Source organism: Mobula birostris, chromosome 13 (genome assembly GCF_030028105.1).
Source record: "Mobula birostris isolate sMobBir1 chromosome 13, sMobBir1.hap1, whole genome shotgun sequence".
In the NCBI taxonomy this organism is placed as follows: domain Eukaryota; kingdom Metazoa; phylum Chordata; class Chondrichthyes; order Myliobatiformes; family Myliobatidae; genus Mobula; species Mobula birostris.
In genome coordinates, this window is record NC_092382.1 from 1,977,859 (window position 1) to 1,995,239 (window position 17,381).

Consider the following 17,381-nt stretch of genomic DNA (forward strand, 5'->3'; position numbering starts at 1 on the left):
GGCGGTGGGATCGGGATCGGGTTCCGGGAACGGATTATTCTCTGCGGGGCAACACCAACAATTTCCATTCGGTGAGTATTGAAGCCGGTCCCGAGCAGGGAGGTCTGATGTTGGGCAGTGAGACCCTTTAACTTTCCGAACTCAAACAAGAGGAAAATCGGCAGATGCTGGCAATGCGAGCAACTTCCGCAAAGTGCTGGAGGAACTCAGCAGGCCCGGCAGCACCCAGGAAAAGAGTACAGTCGCGTTACCGGCCGAAACCCTTCGGCAGGACAGGAGGATAAAAGGCGGGGGGGAGGGGGGGAAGGGAGAGAGAAACACAAGGTGATCGGTGAAACCTGAAGCGGGAGGGGATGAACTTTCCCAAACTGGCGGCCTCGCCTCGCTTCCTTGACGGAATCTGCCGGGGTCGGTCCGGGTTGTGAGACCTTCACACCGAACCGTCTGAGATGAGCCGCCGTCCAGTCCCTGTTGTACTGGTCCTGTTAGCATGGTGACGTAAAATATATTTCTATATTGTTATGACAGAGAATCGTATAATTTGTTTTCCGTGTGTCATCAGAATGTGCTTACCTGTGATGTTGCTACAAGTCAGTGTTTCTCTGTCCCTGTAACTTCCCGTACTTGTGCACTTGTCAAATTCAACAGGACCTGAGAAAACTCATTGAGATTTGATTAGTGACGATCATCCTGGCAGCTCGGTTGGCCAAATGTAAAGATACAGGACACTGTTAAGTGCAAGATGCTAAACAGTGATGATGATCAGAGGGATCTTAGAGTCCACATTCATCTCTCCCTGAAAATGACTGCACAGATTGATCGAATGGTTAAGAAGCTAAATGGTATGGTTGTCTTTATTAGTCGAGACATTTGAGTTCAAAAGTCTGGAAGTTGTGTTGCAGCTTTATAAAAACCTGAGGGTGGCCTCATCTTGACACGGGAGGAGGCGATGGGTTGACACGTCAAAACAGGTAAAAAAGAGGGCATCTCCCTCGGTCCTGGAATGAAAAACCTCATCCTGAGAGCAGATGCGGCGGAGACAGAGGAATTGCAAGAAGGGGATGGCATTTTTGCAAGAGACAGGGTGAGAAGAGGAATAGTCCAGGCTGATAGTTGACATCAGTAGATAAGCTGTCTCCAGAGATAAGACAGAAAGATCAAGAAAGGGGAGGGTAGTGTCGGAAATGGACCATGTAAACTTGAGGTAAGGGTGAAAATTGGAGGCAAAGTTAATGAAGTCAACAAGCTCAGCATGCGTGCAGGAAGCAGCGCCAATTGCAGTCGTCGATGTAGCGAAGGACAAGTCGGGGACGGATACCAGTATAGGTTTGGAACATGGATTGTTCCACAAAGCCAACAAAAAGGCAGGCATAGTTGGGACCCATACGGGTGTCCATGGCTACACCTTCAGTTTGGAGGAAGTGGGAGGAGCCAAAGGAGAAATTATTAAGAGTGAGGACTAATTCTGCAAGATGGAGCAGAGTGGTGGTAGGGGGGAACTGGTTAGGTCTGGAATACAAACAGAAGCGGAGAGCTCTGAGCCCTTCCCGGTGGGGGATGGAGGTATACAGGGACTGGACATCCATGGTGAAAATAAAGCGGTGGGGGCCAGTAAACTTAAAATCATCAAAAAATTTCGGAAGTGTCACGAACATAGGTAGGAAGGGATTGAACAAGCGGGGATAAAACAGTGTCAAGGTACGCAGAAATGAGTTCGGTGGGGCAGGAGCAAGCTGAGACAATGGGTCTACCTGGACAGGCAGGTTTGTGGATCTTGGGTAGGAGGTAGAAATGGGAAGTGTGGGGTGTGGGAACCATCACCAACTTTATCTGCTCAGGGGATCTCCCATCCACTGCTACCAACCTTATAGTTCCCAGACTCTGCACTTCCTGTTTCTACCTCCTACCCAAGATCCACAAACCTGCCTGTTCTTTTTTAAAGAAAGGGGCTTCCCACCTCCACCATCAACTCTACTCTCAAATGCTTCTCTCCCATTTCACGCACATCTGCTCTCACCCCATCCTCCCACCACACCACTAGGAATATGGTTCCCCTTGTCCACACCTACCACCCCACCAGCCTCTGGGTCTAACACTTGATTCTCCTTAACTTCCGCCATCTCCAATGGGATCCCAACACTAAGCACATTTTTCCCTCCCCCCCCCCTGCTCTCCACAGGGATTGCTCCCTATGCGACTCCCTTGTCCATTCGTCCCCCATTCCTCCCCACCGATCTCCCTCCCGGCACTTATCCTTGTAAGCGGAACAAGTGCTACACATGCCCTTACACTTCCTCCCTCACTACCATTCAGGGCCCCAGACAGTCCTTCCAGGTGAGGTGACACTTCACCTGTGAGTCGGCTGGGGTGATATACTGCGTCCGGTGCTCCCGATGTGGCCTTCTATATATTGGTGAGACCCGATGCAGACCGGGAGACCATTTCTCTGAACACCTACGCTCTGTCCGCCAGAGAAAGCAGGATCTCCCAGTGGCCACACATTTTAATTCCATGTCCCATACCCATTCTGACATGTCTATCCACGGCCTCCTCTACTGGCAAGATGAAGCCACTCTCAGGTTGGAGGAACAACACCTTGTATTCCGTCTGGGTAGCTTCCAACCTGATGGCATGAACATTGACTTCTCTAACTTCCGCTAATGCCCTACATCCCCTACATACCCCATCTGTTATTTATTTACTTTCCAGCTCTTAGCTCCATCCCTCCCCCTCCTGTCTTCTCCTATCATTTCCGATATCCCCCTCCCCCTCCCACTTTCAAATCTCTTACTATCTCTTCTTTCAGTTAGTCCTGACCAAGGGTCTCAGCCCAAAACGGACTGTACCTCTTCCTATAAATGCTGCCTGGCCTGCTGCGTTCACCAGCAAATTTTGTGTGTGTTGCCGGCCACTTATTCATTTATTTACCAGCTATCTGCGCTCCTGAAAGATGTATTCCCTAAACTTAACTCTCCCTGCGGAAGATCCCAATCAGCAACCCAGGCGGTCAATTTGCACACACTTAAAATTGTGAATGCCCCTCAGGATAGAGGGATGCATATTTAAAACCGAGATGCAGCAAAATTTCTTTAGCCAGAGTGTGGCGAATTTGTGAAATTAGCAGAGGCAGCTGCAGAGGCCCAGCTGGGGGTATTTAAGACCAACAGTAGATGGGAAATTGAGAAGATAGGTGAGAGGTGGGGATGGGGCAAGAGCTGGGGAGTGAAAGTGGATCCAGGTGAGGGGCAGGTGGGAAGGTGGAAGTAGTGTTAGGGGTGGGAGAAGAGTCATGGTGGAAACACGGGTGAGGTTAGACAGTGCAATGAAGATTCACCAGACTGATCCCCGTAGTGGTGGGGTCATCATATGAAGAAAGATCAAATGCGATAACCCTTTCATTTAGAGAATCGAGGACTGAGAGGTGAGCACATTGAAATGCACAACATCTGGAACCAGGGATCCCAGTCTCTGTAAAAGGAGGTGCACTGTCCGGGACTGAGATGAATTAAATGAAATTGAATTGAATTTATTTCTTATGTCCTTCATATACGTGAGGAGTAAAAATCTTTATGTTACATCTCCATCTAAATGTGCAATGTGCAATCATAGTTATTTAAAGTAATTTATAAAAATAGAACAGTCAATGTAATATAGAGTACACTCGAGTCAGCGTGAGTTAATCAGTCTGATGGCCTGGTGGAAGAAGCTGTCCAGGAGCCTGTTGGTCCTGGCTTTTATGCTGCAGTACCATGTCCCGGATGGTAGCAGCTGGCACAGACTGTGGTTGGGATGGCTTGGTTCCACAATGATTCTTCAGGCCCTTTTTACACACCTATCCTTGTAAATGTCCTGAACAGTGGAAAGTTCACAACTACAGATGCGCAGGGCTGTCCGCGCCACTCTCTGCAGGTTCCTGCGATTAAGGAAAGTACAGCTCCCACACCAGGCAGTGATGCAGCCAGTCAGGATGCTCTCAGTTGTGCCCTTGTAGACGGTTCTTAGGACTTGGGGGCCCATATCAGACTTCTTCAACCGTCTGAGGTGAAAGAGGCACTGTCGTGCTTTTTTCACCACACAGCCGGTAAGTATGGAACTGTGATATCCTCAGTGATGTGGATGCCGAGGAACTTAAAGCTGTTCACTTTCTCAACCCGAGATCCAATGATGTCAATAGGGGTTGGCCCGTCTCCATTTCTCCTGTAGTCTACAACCAGCTCCTTTGTTTTGGCAACATTGAGGGAAAGGTTGTTTTCTTGACTTCTTCCCTGTAGGCCACCTCGTTTGATTGAGATTAGGCCAGTCAATGTAACGTTACCGGCAAATTTAATTAGCAGATTGGAGCTGTGGGTGGTGATACAGTCACGAGTATACAGGAAGTAAAGGAGAAGACACAATATGCAGCCCTGAGGTGCACCTGTGTTGGCAATCAGAGGGTTGGAGGTGAGGGAGCCCACTTTTACAACCTGCTGGCAATCTGACAGGAAGTCCAGGATCCAGCTGCCCAAGACGGGGTCAAGGTGAGGGCTCTGAGATTCTTATTGAGCCTGGATGGAGCTATAGTGTTGAATGCTGAACTCTAGTCCAAGAACAGCATTCTCACATAAGCCTCCTTCTTCTCCAGATGTGTAAGGACGATATGTAGAGCTGTGGCTATTGCACCATTTGTCGATCGATTGTTTCAGACTAAACACATTGATGAAGGGAGAGCCATACAGTGTATATGGATTGTTTAAGAGCCGTGATGTAATGTTGCAGCTATATAGGACCCTAGTCAGAGCCCAATTGGAGTCCTGTGCTCAATTCTGGTCACCTCAGACAGGAAGGATGTGGAAACCATAAAAAGGGTGCAGAGGAGATTTACAAGGATATTGTCTGGATTGGGGAGCATGCCTTATGAGGATAGCTTGATGAATTCGGCCTTTTCTCCTTGGAGCGACGGAGGATGAGAGGTGACCTGATGGAGGTCAGGGACAGGAAAGTGCCGGGTTTTAGATGTTTCAGAAAGGACAGGGAGGGAGGCAAAAGAGCTGGGGGCGTGGCACTGTTGATCAGAGATAGTGTCACGGCTGCAGAAAAGGTGGACGTCGTGGAAGGTTTCTCTACTGAGTCTCTGTGGGTGGAGGTTAGGAACAGGAAGGGGTCAATAACTTGGTGTTTTTTATAGGCTGCCCAATAGTAACAGGGATACCAAAGTGCAGATAGGGAAACAGATCCTGGAAAGGTGTAATTATAAGAGTTTTCATGATGGGAGATTTTAATTTCCCAAATGTCGGTTGGCATCTCCCTGGAGCAATGGATTTAGGTGGGGTGGAGTTTGTTCGGCGTGTTTAGGAAGGTTTCTTAACACAATATGTAGATAAGCCTAGAAAAGGAGAGACTGTATTTGATTTGGTATTGGGAAATTAATCTGGTTAGGTATCAGATCTCTCAGGGCACTTTGTAGATAGTGATCATAATTCTATCTCCTTTACAATAGCATTGAAGAGAGATAGGAACAGAGAAGTTAGAAAAGTGTTTAATTGAAGTCAGGGGAATTATGAGGCTGTCAGGCAGGAAATTGGAAGCTTAAATTGGAAACAGATGTTCTCAGGGAAAAGTACGGAAGAAATGTGGCAAATGTTCAGGGGATATCTGTGTGGAGTTCTGCATAGGTATGTTCCAATGAGACAGGGAAGTTATGGTAAGGTACAGGAACTGTGGTGTACAAAGGCTGTAATAAATCTAGTCAAGAGGAAAAGAAAAGATTACAAAAGGTTCAGAGAGCTAGGTAATGTTAGAGATCTAGAAGATTATAAGGCTACCAGGAAGGAGATTAAAAAGGAAATTAGGAGAGCCAGAGGGGCCCATGAGAAGGCCTTGGTGGGCAGGATTAAGGAAAACTCCAAGGTATTCTACAAGGATGTGAAGAGCAAGAGGATAAGATGTGTAAGAATAGGACCTATCAAGTGTGACAGTGGGGAAGTGTGTATGGAACTGGAGGAAACAGCAGAGGTACTTAGTGAATACTTTACTTCAGTATACACTATGGAAAAAGATCTTGGTGATAGTAGTGATGACTTGCAGCAGACTGACAAGCTTGAGCATGTAGATATTAAGGGAGAGGATGCGCTGTAGCTTTTGGAAAGCATTAAGTTGGGTGAGTCACCGGGACCGGATGAGATGTACCACAGGCTACTGTGGGGAGGAGAGGGAGGAGATTGCTGATCCTCTGGTGATAATCTTTGAATCATCAATGGGGACGGGAGAGGTTCTAGAAGATTGGAGGGTTGCGGATGTTGTTCCTTCATTCAAGAAAGGGAGTAGAGTTAGCCCAGGAAATTATAGACCAGTGAGTTGATGGAGAAGATCCTGAGAGGCAGGATTTATGAACATTTCGAGAGGTATAATATGATTAGGAATTGTCAGCATGGCTTTGTCGAGGGCATGTTGTGCCTTACGAGCCTGATTGAATTTCTTGAGGATCTGACTAAACACATTGGTGAAGGAAGAGCAGTAGATGTAGTGTATATGGATTTCAGTAAGGCATTTGAGAAGGTACCCCATCGCAGGCTTATGGGAAAGTAGGAGGCATGGGATCCAAGGGGACCTTGCTTTGTGGATCCAGAACTGGCTTGCCCACAGAAGGCAAAGAGTGGTTGTAAATGCATCATATTCTGCATAGAGTCCGGTGACCAGTGGTGTGCCTCAGGGATCTGTTCTGGGACCCGTGGTCTTTGTGATTTCAATAAATGGCTTGGATGAGGAAGTGGAGGGATGGGTGAGTAAATTTGCTGATGACACAAAGGTTGGGGGTGTTGTGGATGGTGTGGAGGGCTGTCAGAGGTTACAGTGGGACATTGCAGCTATATAGGACCCTGGTCAACCCCACTTGGAGTGCTGTGCTCAGTTCTGGTCACCTCACTACAGGAAGGATGTGGAAACCAATGAAAAGGTGCAGAGGAGATGTACAAGGATGTTGCCTGCATTGGGGAGCATGCCTATGAGAATAGGTTGAGTAAACTCGGCCTATTCTCCCTGGAGCAACGGAGGATGAGGGGTGACCTGATAGAGGTGTACAAGATGATGAGAGGCATTGATCATGTGTATAGTCAGAGGCTTTTTGACAGGGCTGAAATGGTTGCCACAAGAGGACACAGGTTTAAGGTGCTGGAGAGTTCGTACAGAGGAGATGTCAGAGTTAAGTATTTTACTCAGAGTGGTGAGTGCGTGGAATGGGCTGCCGGCAACGGTAGGGTCTTTTAAGAGACTTTTGGATAGGTACATGGAGCTTAGAAAAATGGAGGGCTATGGGTAAGCCTAGTGATTTCTAAGGTAATGACATGTTTGGCACAGCTTTGTGGGCTGAAGGGCCTGTATTGTGCTGTAGGTTTTCTATGTTTCTAGTCGGCGAACCGTAGGGGGTGCATTTTGGGTGGTATCAAGCTGCTGATCCAGCATCAAACACAACCCCATACACCTGCCCTCTCGCCATATCCTTTGCCCTGACAAATCAGTAAACTCTGACATTCCGCCTTAAATATATGCATGAATTTGGCCTCCAGTGCAGCCTGTAGCCAAGCATTCCACAGATCTACTACAGTCTGGCTAAAAATTCTTCTTAACACTGCTCTAAAGGGTACCTTCCTCAATTTTGAGGCTGTGCCCTCTAGTGTTGGATACCCCCACCAAAGGAAAGATACTCGACTTCCACCCTAGCCAGTCCTTTCAACATTCGGTAGGTTTCAATGAGATCCTCCCCCACCCCACCCCTGCATCCTTCTAAATGCCGGTGAATATTGGCTCAAAGCCGCCAAACACTCCTCAGATGTTAACCCCTTCATTCCTGGAATCATCCTCGTTAATCTCCTCTGTACTCTGCACAATGAATACACATCCTTTCGGAGATATTGAGCCCAAAACCATTGACAATATTCAAAGTGTGGCCTGACTAGTGTCTTATAAAGGCTCGGCATTATCTCAAACAACATTATCTCCTTGTTTTTTATATTTTATTCCCCATCAAATAAAGGACATTTCATTTGCCGCCTTTACCGCAGATTCAAACTGTAAATTAACTTCCTCGGAGTCTTACATGAGGACTCCAAAGTCCCTCTGCAGCTCTGACATTTGAACCTTCTCCCCATTTAGATGATAGTGTGTACTATCATTCTTTGTACTAAAATGCATCATCATACTTTTCCCAACATTGTATTCAATCTGACACTTTTTTGCCCATTCTTCCAATTTGTCTAAGTCCAGCTGCAGTCGCATTGTTTCCTCAGCACTACCTACCCCTCCACCTACCTTTGTATCATCTGCAACCTTTGCCACAGAGCCATCAATTCTATTATCTAAATCATTGACAAACAATGTGAAAAGCAGCAGACCGAATACTGACCCCTGTGGTACACCACTAGGCAGCCAACCAGAAAAGGCCTCCTTTATTCCCACTCGATGCCTCCTGCCTGCCAGCCATTCTGCTATCCATGCCAGTGTCTTTCCTGTAATGCCATAGGATTTTACCTTGTTAAGCAGCCTCATGTCTGGCACCTCATCAAACGCATTCTGAAAATCCAAGTAAATGACATTATTCTGCTGTTGAAGAAAGGCTGAAAAAAAACCCAGAAGACTATAGACCAGTGCTTCTGACATCAGTAGTGTGGAAGTTATTAGAAGCACTGCATATATAAGTATTTGAAAAGACAGGACTGATGTTGTTTACATGCACTTCTGCTAGCATTTAACAATCCCGTGTAGGAGGTTGGTCAAGAAAATTCATTTGCATCACGTTCAACGCAAGGAAGTAAATTGGAGTAGACAATGGTGTTTTGGGAGAAGGTAGACAGTGATGGTAGATGATTATCTCCATTAATCGGGGCTTATGACCAGTGGGGAGCCGCAGGAATGGTAGTTGGGTCTGTTGCTGTTTGCCATCTACATCAATGATTGGGATGATAATGTTTTTAACTTGATAAGCACATTTGCATATGACACCGAGATTGGGGATGTAGTTGACAGAGAGGCAAGTTTTCACAGGTTACAGTGGGATCCGGAACAGCTGGAAATACTGCGCTGACAATGGCAGACGGGATTTAATGCAGGCAAGTGTGAAGTGTTGCACTATGGTAGGTCTTACACAGTAAACAGTAGAGCACTAAAAATTGTGGTGGAACAAAAGGATCTGGGAATACAGGTCCATAATTCATTGAAAGTAGCACCACAGGTAGATCGGGTCGTAAATAAAAGCTTTTGCCAAAGTGACCTTCATAAATTAAATTATCGACTGCAGGAGACAGGATGTTATTTTGAAGTTGTATAAGACATCGATGAGGCTGAATTTAGAGTATTGTGTGTAGTTTTGGTCACCTACCTACGGGAAAGATGCAAGTAAGTTTGAAAGAATACTGGGAAAAATTTCAAGGATGTTTCCGGAGGACCTGAGTGATAAGGAAAGGTTGAGTAGTTTCAGACTTTAATCCTTGAAACGCTAAAAATTGAGAGGGGATTCGATAGAGCAGTACAACATGATGATGCGTATAGATAGGTAAATGCAAGCAGGCCTTTTCCACTGAAGTCGGGTGGAACGACAACCAGAGATCATGCATTATGGCTGAAAGGTGAAAAGTTTCAGGGGGACATGAGTGAAGACGTCTTCAATCAGAGAGCGGAGAGACAGTGGAATGAGCTGCCAATAGAAGTGGTACATGGGAGCACGATTTCGCCTTTGAAAATATGGATGGGGGAATATGGCTACTGTGCAGGTTGGAGAGAAGGAGGATGAGAGGAGGCATGATAGAGGTGTACAAGATAATAAGAGGAATAGATAGAGTGGATAGCCAGTGCCTCTTCCCCAGGGCACCACTGCTTAATACAAGAGGACATGGCTTTAAGGTAATGGGTGGGAAGTTCAAGGGGGATATTAGAGGAAGATATTTCACTCAGAGAGTGGTTGGTGCGTGGAATGCACTGCCTGAGTCAGTGGTGGAGGCAGATACACTAGTGAAGTTTAAGAGACCACTAGACAGGTATATGGAGGAATTTAAGGTAGGGGCTTATCTGGGAGGCAGGGTTTGAGGGTTGGCACAACATTGTGGGCTGAAGGGTCTGTACTGTGCTGTACTATTCTATGTTCTATAACTATTGCAGTAATTAAATCATCCAGATCGTTGACAGAGATGATGAGCGATAATGAACCCAGCACTGAACCCCGCTGCACTCCACGAGTCATTGGTCTCCAGTCAGAGAGTCAAACCATCTTCCACCACTTACTGGCTTCTCCCGTGAAACCAATGTCGAAGTCAGTTTGCCACCTCATCCTGAATGCCAAACCCCTGGACCTTCTTGACTAATCTGCCATGTGGGACTCTGCCAAATGTCTTGCTAAATTGTACTAAACTATATATTTTTAATTCAGTAAAGTAACTGCTCTTTTTCCTGGAGCAGTAATTGTCTCGTTGTCCCAGTCTGATAACTGACCAACAACATTCTTGCACGTTATACTTTCGCTGCTCCGGGGAGAAACTAACCAGGAAAGTTATGAAATATGAAATTATACAGTTGTGCTGTTGCCCAATGCCCAGGATCTGATGTCCCCGGGGCTGCTGCAGCACCGTCCACACTGCAAGTGTCCTCTCAGGGCAGTGGAGCGAGTCTGCTTCAAAAAGCCTGGGATATCCCTATGAACACAGCCCCAAATCGGCAATGTCCAGAGTCTGGCTGTGTGGAAAGTGAAATGAAAAAGATGGTTTCCCATCTCCAACGAGCAGAGCAGTGGCATTACTGCCCCACAGCGGCTGTGATTGGGTCCCAGGGATAGCGAATGTGATCTTTGTCTGTCTATCTGCACAGTTTGTTATTGGGGAACGGAGAAGAACATGGGAAGTGGATCTTCAGCCCGATGGACCAATCAGAATTAATCCCCGAAGAGCCATCAGGACGATGTGTCATATCATAGGCATATGTTTCAACATTATTGGCTTTGTGACAGCGGTACAATTCAATATATAATAATAGAAAGAAACTGTATTACAGTAAGTATCTGTTACTAAAAGTTAAATTAAATAAGTTATGCAAAAATGAATTCAGTGAAGTAGGTTCATGGGTTCCATGTCAATTCAGAAATCAATTGGCAGAGGGAAGGAAACGGTTCCTGACTCATTGAGTGTGTGCCCTCAATCTCCTGTACCACCTTCCTGGTGATACCAATGAGAAAAGGGCATGTCCTTGGTGAAGCAGATCCCTAATGACTGATGCTGCTGTTTTGAGGCATCGCTCCATGACGATGTCCTGGATGCTACGGAGACCACTGCCCATGATGGAGCTGACTGAATTGACAACATTCCTGACAGTATTTCGGTCCTGTGCAGTAGCTTCTCCACTTACCCCACCCCACCATATCAAGTGATGTGCAGCCAGTTAGGACAATTTTTACAGTACAGCTGTAGAAATCTGCGAGTGTTTGGTCACATCCCAAATCTCGTCAAAGTCCTAATGAAATATAGTCTGTGACGTGCATTCTTTGCATCGATACGCTGGGCACTGGATAGATCCTCAGAGATGTTGACACACAGGAACATGAAGTCGCTCACTTTTTCCACTGCTGACCGATCAATGACGATTGGTGTGTCTGTGCCCTCATCTTACCCGTTCAGAAGTCTACAGTTACAGTGCTGGTCTTACCGATGTTGAGTACAAGGTTGTTCCTGCAGCACCACTCATCTAGGTGATATACTTCACTCCTGTTTGCCTTCTCGCCATCTGAAAATCTGTCAACAATAGCGAAGTCATTAGCAAGTTTGTCACTGGCATTTGAGCTGAGGCGAGCCGCACAGCCATGGGTGCAGAGAGAGTGGAGCAGTGGGCGAAGCACATATCCTTGAGGTGCACCAGTGTTGATTGTCAGCGATGTGCAGGCGCTATTTCCAATCTGCACAGATTGTGCTTTTCCAGTGAGGAAATCCAGGATCCAGTTGCAGAGGGAGGCAGAAAGTCCCAGGGGTTTGAGATTTTTAATCAGAACTATAGGAATAATTGCATTACACACTGAGCTCTAGTCGAGAAACAAGCCTTGTGATGATCCGATGAGTTCGCATTGTGACCTATTACGGATACAGGAAAATTGCGATAGGCAGAGCTAATTCCAGCCATCGCAAACCTCTCAAAGCATTTCATCACAGTAGTTGTGATTGCTGTGGACGATAGTCTTTAATGCAACTCAAACTGCTCTTCCTGGGCACTGGTATAATTGTTAGCCTCTTAAGGGATGTGGAAACTTCCAACTGCAGCGAAAACAACCCCATCTCCGAGACGTTCATAGAATACAACTCCTGTTGTTCTGGGGTGGCTGAAATCCCTTGTAACTCTCTTGTGACGACTGCATTCACCACATCCTCTCTCTCCCAAAATCGATGGAAACACAAACATTTTCCCACAATGCCCCAGGATTAGTCTCAGTAAGGGTCTCTTTTAAGGCCATCAGTGTCCCAAGTTGGGGTGCAGAATGGCGCACTGTAATGCTATTCAAAGACCCAAATGGGGCTCAGTCTCAGACACCAGTAATGCCATCAGTCTCCCAGGATGGGGAGCAGAATGGGACACCAGTAATCAAATTCATTATCTCGGGTGAGAGGTTATCCTGGGCAAGAACCCGTTTTGACTGTCTTATGAGGTCAGTGCATCTGGACTGTTTACTCCTGGACCTGTTGCAGCCTGTCTGTATAATGTTAATTTGATAACTATCTCAGCAGTTGACTCTGGATCTGCAGACATATTTGGACACACTGCGGCACTGTAATTTTATATCAATGCAGAATGACGGTGATAATTGGGAACAATTTAACTCATTACTGTCAATTTGTTGATGATGGTGGATTTAAAGTCTGGAAGAAAATGTCGAAGTCTCATGGGTCAATGACAGTGGAAGCAGACAGATCAGTTGTCTTTGCTCCTGCCTCGTGCTTGGAGATGGAGACTGCCATTTTGTGGAACTGTTTTACATCCTCCATTTTGATAGACAAAGTTGCTTTGCTTTCTGTGTTTTAAAATAGGCACAATGATGCTTCAGGTCATCAACTGAACTAGAGATCTTTTCCAAAGAAGTTATTTGTGAGGTGTTCTTTGATATAATATAACATGCAGTTTTGTGAATGCTGGGGATGGTGCCAGCCTAATGTGATTCGAGATGATTACTGAAGAGAACGCATTACGGTTCTCTTCCTAGTTATTCCCCTGCTCTTGATGAATGTATAGAATGGCTTATGATTCACTTTAATCCAACTTGCCAAGAATTTTTAATGACCCCTCTTGGCTTTTGTAATTCCCTTTTTTAGTTATTTTCTGGTGCCTTTATACTCCTCATGTGTTTCGTTTGATCCTAACTCTGAAGCTTTACATGTTTCCTTTTCCTTCTTGACTAAATTTACCTCCTCCCGGCTACCTAATGTTTTTGTGTCTTTACATCCCCGCCCTTTCTTTTAATGGGAACTTATGATGAATACCAAAAGTTGAAGGATTCACACAGTAATTCCCCAAGAATAGTCCAACAGCGTTTTGACGTCATTGCAAACTGCCACACACACTTTCCTCACAACTGCTGAAATCAAATGGAACCGGTTCGACAAATCACTCTCAGTGGGTGTAAACAAAGTCACCCTAATATTGTATGTAACCATTTCTGCTGCAGAGTAGAGTGATTGAACCCTTAACGTGATATAAAGAACATGACCTACAGTCTCGAACCCGTAACGTTACAAGTGACAGTTGCTCACCTGTTTGCTGTGAGTTTACAAAATTTTATTTTTACCTCAACTCTCATCATCTGCAGTTGCTTTTGTTTCCCAAGATTCCTTCAAATAAACCAGTCTGTGCCATTCCCAACTGTGACATTCTTTAAATTAAAGAACATTACCCTCGGGTATGGAACCTGCAGCGTTCACAGTCACAGTTCCCACTAAACCAGTCAACCTCTTTCCTTTTCACTGCAAGAGCCACTGATCGATCCTCCAAGAACCCACTTTTTCTGCGGGCACAACAAAGCTCATTCAGTGTCCAAATATGTGTTTGAGGTCTATATCATCTGACCTCCTATTTATCTCACCGTACTGGATACAAGCTGTCATTCAAATAACTCCTCCTTCCTCTCTCTGTGTAAGAAATGCAAGCAGGTAGAGTATAAACAACCTGTGAGCAGTGTTCATCTCTCTCTCTCTCTTTTAGAAACAAGTTGTTGGTGTTAAATACCTCTCTCTCTCTCTCTCTCTCTCTCTTTTCCAAAGCACAGTTCATAGGGGTAATCGAGCACAGTTCACAGGGGTAATTCAGGACTCCGTCACAGTAACTACTGTACCTAATGATGTGGTACTGAGTGTATGTTCGGGGCTTACTGCGGCGGTACCCCGTCCAAATTCTATGTTCGGCGTTCAGTGATGCTCTTCTGCATGCCGCTGTTGGAGCACATAGTTATTTGAGTTCTTGCTGCCTTCCTGTTGGACTTCATCAGTTTTGCCAATCTCCCTGAGCTCTCGCATTAATGAGAATTTAGAACTTGCGCTCACTAGATTTCCCTTTGTTTTTTTCCGCACCATTCTCTGTAAACCGAGGGATTTGTGCGTGAAAATCCAAGGAGCTGATCGGCATCTATAATACACATAGCACGCCGTCTGACACCAGCAATCATTCCACGGTCAATATCACTTACATCACACTTACTCCTTATTCGGGTTGTCACATACCTCAAGATCTGTGACTTTTTTTGTGAGAATGATGTAATGGTCTTTTGGAGGTCACCTGATGTAGTTTTCCTGCCGGTGTGAGGTCACGTGATGATATGTGCACCACGGGTATATAAGGGAAGACCTCAGATGATGCAGTTTTTAGTTTTCCAGCGAGAACGTTGATGTGTCTCTGTTTCTGTTGCGTATTTGTTTTAATGATGCAGTTTCATTTTTCAAACGGAGTGTATGTTCTGTTACAAGATACAATAGTGCTGAACTGGCAACATTTGCTAGATGTGTTGATGTACCTTTTTCCAGTGGTATGGGAGAGTGAAGACTTTATCGAAGTATGGGACCCGAAGGATTAAGAGAGGTTGGTATCGTTCGGCAGTTTAACAAAGGATCGAATTTACTGAGTCTTTGTTGAACTAACGACCTGCATCGCCGATAACTCTCGCCGAAAGAGAAAGGAAGTTCATGCAAAGGTTTGCTCTCTCTAAAAGAAATTAAGGTCAGTTGTTTTAAACTGTTTATTTCCTGCATCGTGAATCCTTTGGACAGAACCAACAAGAAAGTCGCGTCTATGAAGGAATCCTTCTCCGGAGAAGTCTCTCCGAATTGAACATATAAATCTGTTGGACTTTTGAATTTACCATTTTAAGAACTATATCTGACTTTACCGCTTTAATAACTGTTTTCGCATTTAATGCTTTAAGAACCAGTGCCGAGTGACAATATGTTGAACGGCTGCGTATTGGTTAACTTACGGTTAAGGTTTTCGTTTGCCTCTTTATTGTTTATCCGTGTTTAAGAAATGTTTGGTTGTTTTTTATATAAACTGTGTCGATTGATATTCATTGTTGTCGGTTATGTAACATAATTTGTGGGGGCTCGTGGGGTAAGTTCCGATTTTGAGCTTACGTGCTGGTAATTGCCATTCTGATTTCGAAGAGCAAGAGACCCAATTTTTTGTTTAGTTTGATTGGTGTGTGAGTGGTATTTGGCAACAGTGAATGTTGGCGAGTTTATGGATACCCCTGACTCGGGGTCTTTAGTGAATGCGAGAAAACCTGAGGTATTGGAGATTGCGAGGAGGTTGGATATTAAAAGAATTACAAAGAATACCACAAAGGCTTTAATACAAAGAAGAATCGCTGAGCATTATATTACTTTGAAAATGTTTGATGATGAGGTGTTAGGTTTCCAATGACTAATCTGGAAATGCAGTTACATCTTGAACAAATAAAGTTAAAACAATTAGAAGCTGATTTGGAAAGAAGTCAGTTAGAAGCTGTAAATAAACAGAAGGAATTCGAGGCTAGGGAGCCTCATAAAATAAGGGAATTTAAAGAAAGAGAAACTGAAAACCAGAGGAAATTTGAGTTTGAGATGAAGAAATTAAAGTCCGGGAATCAGTCTTTTGGTTCTACGAAACAGTTTATTGCTAGTCGTGAGGTTATTTTGGCTCCTCCATTTAATGAAGCTGAAGTGGACAAATATTTCCAGCATTTGGAAAGTGTTGCTCTGAGTTTAAAGTGGCCGAAAGAGCAATGGCCGCGTGATGTTACAAAGTGTAATTAAAGGCAAGGCACAACAAGTTTATACAGCTTTAAATGCTGAGCAAGCACTGGATTATGATACTGTTAAACAGCATATATTAAAGGCATATGAGTTGGTTCCGGAAACGTATAGAGAAAGATTCAGAAATTTGAAGAAATCTGTGGAAAAAACTTATGTGGAGAAATCTGTGTGTTTCGAGAGATGAGTTTCCTCTAAAAATGTGAATGGGGAGTATAATACATTAAAAGAGTTGAATTTGCAGGAGGAATTTAAAAGAAGCATTCCTGTTGAAGTGAGAACATATTTAAATGAACGGGACTCTGCTACATTGCAGAAGACTGCTAAATTAGCTGATGAGTATGTTTTAATTCATAAGAATAAATTTTCTCCAGGTAGAATTTTTAAAAGGAAAAATAGCACAGAGAGTCAAGGTAAATCAGAAATTAAATCTGAAGTTAGTGAGAAAAGTAAGGATGAAGGGAGATATGTGAAGGAAAGACATTTTGGTATTATTTGTAATTTTTGTAAACCTGGACATGTAGTAGCTAGCTGCTTTCGATTGACAAAGAAAGAGAAAGAAGCTGTCCCAGATGCTTGTGTGCAGCATATTGAAGCACCTGTAAATTCACAGGGTTTGATAAATACAAATGAAGATTTGTCAGAGTCTGACCAAGTTAAGAAGGGATATGAAACTTTTATAACAGAAGGATTTGTATCCTTGAAAGAGGTGTCCAAATCAGTACCAATAAGAGTACTTAGGGATACTGGAGCTTCTCAATCACTAATATTAGACAGTGTTAAAGTTTAGTGATGACTCTGACATTGGTGAGGTAAACTATATAAGAGGAGTTGGGAGTGCCCTCATGCCAGTACATTTGCATAGAGTACATTTAAGGTCAGGATTAATTACAGGGGTTGTTAAAGTTGGACTACAATCCAGTCTACTTGTGAATGATGTATCTCTTTTTTTATGGAATGACTTAGCAGGTGGACAAGCTTTTCCTGAAGTGCATTTAACAATAAATCCTAATTCTGAGCAACCACAGAGGGATCCTAACGCAGATTCTTCCTGTGCTGTAACAAGAGCTATGGCTAAAAAGACTGATGTACAGGATAAGGTTGTTACCCATG

The 17,381-nt window shown here is 44.5% G+C and overlaps 1 protein-coding gene across 2 annotated transcripts in view; it reads left to right on the top strand.

Moving 5' to 3' along the window:
* The first annotated feature begins 6 nt into the window (after positions 1–6).
* LOC140208193 (NACHT, LRR and PYD domains-containing protein 3-like) overlaps positions 7–17,381 on the top strand; it is a 59,942-nt gene continuing 42,567 nt past the window's right edge. For both annotated transcript variants that reach the window (XM_072276696.1, XM_072276697.1), the window contains exon 1: positions 7–71. The gene's annotated coding sequence lies outside the window, so the exon portion shown is untranslated. The remainder of the gene's footprint in view (positions 72–17,381) is intronic.